The following is a 1,782-nucleotide window of genomic DNA, read 5'->3' as shown; positions in this document are numbered from 1 at the left end:
ATTGTTTAGAAAATATTTTAAACTTCTTAATATCTATTATCCTTTATTATATTACTTTCTATTTTTGTAATGTTTCTCATCCATTTATTTTATAGATACTAATGCACTAACAAACTCAGCATTTCTTAGTGATTTTCAGGATAGTTGTTTTTAATGGAAAAAATAGAACTAAATCAGATGGATTATCTGGAATAAGAGGCTAAATTATTCCTAGGCTTCAGCACAGAAAGCATTTCAGTTATTTTCGATGTAGGAACACATTCTACAAATAACAACACAAGTTAACCATGGAAGAAGGCCTTTGGAAAAATGTTTTGCTCCTCAAAGTTTAACCTGTGGATATCTATTTTAATGTTTTATATTTTTTTCTATTATACTCTTTTAACAGAAAAGTAAAATTCCCTATACTTGTAATATGTGACTATGCATTTGTTTACATAATTTTATTACTTAATAGCATGCTAAAATTATTTTTATACCTATTCTCCTTCTTCTGTATAAACAGAAAAACTAGTTAACTATATATTTCTAGATCCCATGAGAGGGTTTAACATTGATTAAGCATAAAAATCATTTGGAGGTTTTGTTAGAATGGAATATTGTTTCCATCTCCAAAGATTCTGAATCATCCCTAAATCTATCATGGGTCCCAGAAATTTGCATTTTAATAAACAACCCATATGATCCAGATGATGGTGTTGCATGGACTATACTCAGAATATTAATAGCCTAAGACATCAGTTGGCAAGACTTATTAGCAGACCCAGGTATCAGATAAACTCAAATCTTTTCTCAACCAGGAACTTCACTATTAATCTATCCATTAATTGATTTATTATTAGTCTGGTTATTAATAATGGAACAGATTTATTTTGGGACAGCTAAAATTACCTAATATTCTTAATATTATGCAATTGTTGAATTTGGACCTAAGAATGAAGAGATGCAACAAGGTGTAGGGAAAAGTGTAGACTTTGGAATCAGACTCTCTTGGATTAGAGTCTCAGCTTTGTCACTTACTAGATATGTAACTTCAAGTAGTTGTTTTCTCAAATGATATGACTATATAACTACTTTGAAGGGTAGTTATGACGGATAAAATAAATTTTTGCATATGTATCTGACAAATTGTAGGGCATCTGTAACTGCTTCAGATAAAACTGTAATTATCTACTTTTTCCTCTTGTAGGGAAGTATACAATGGCTATTTGGTTTTCCTACTGAATAAGTGTAGCCTTCTGGCTAATTTATCAGATTAGTTGTCAAATCCTCTTGTTTCTTTCTAAGGCCAGGCCATCAGTATTTCTTAATAGCATTACTACAAAATCTTTCTAATCATTATTCTTGATTCTAATCTTATCCTCTTCTCTCTATTTTCTGCAGTGCATCCAGGCCAATTGTACCAAGATCCAAGTCTTGTAAGTCTCATCTCTCTGCTACTTTAACAATTCTATACTCAGAAAAAAGTCAGTCTACATAGTCTTTCATGATATGGACATTGCTATTTCTCTTGTGTTATTTCTAGTCATTCCTAATTTACTCTATACCCCGGCCATATAGAAATTGAAAATTCCATTAAGAAACTGAGTTTTCACTTACCTATTCCTACCTACCTTACTCTACCCTTCACCTGGTTAAAATGTACATGCATTTCAAGCTTCTTATTAGACATTTTTTTTCTTCTTAGGTGTTTTATGTTTTCCTAGATTCTCAGGTATTACTTTTCAGAAGTTTTTCTATGACATTTTTAACAAGTATCACATTGTATCGTAGTTGCCATAC

The sequence above is a fragment of the Pteropus medius genome, unplaced genomic scaffold (genome assembly GCF_902729225.1).
Source record: "Pteropus medius unplaced genomic scaffold, Ma_sr-lr_union100, whole genome shotgun sequence".
In the NCBI taxonomy this organism is placed as follows: Eukaryota; Metazoa; Chordata; class Mammalia; order Chiroptera; family Pteropodidae; genus Pteropus; species Pteropus medius.
Note: the sequence above shows the minus strand (reverse complement) of the source record.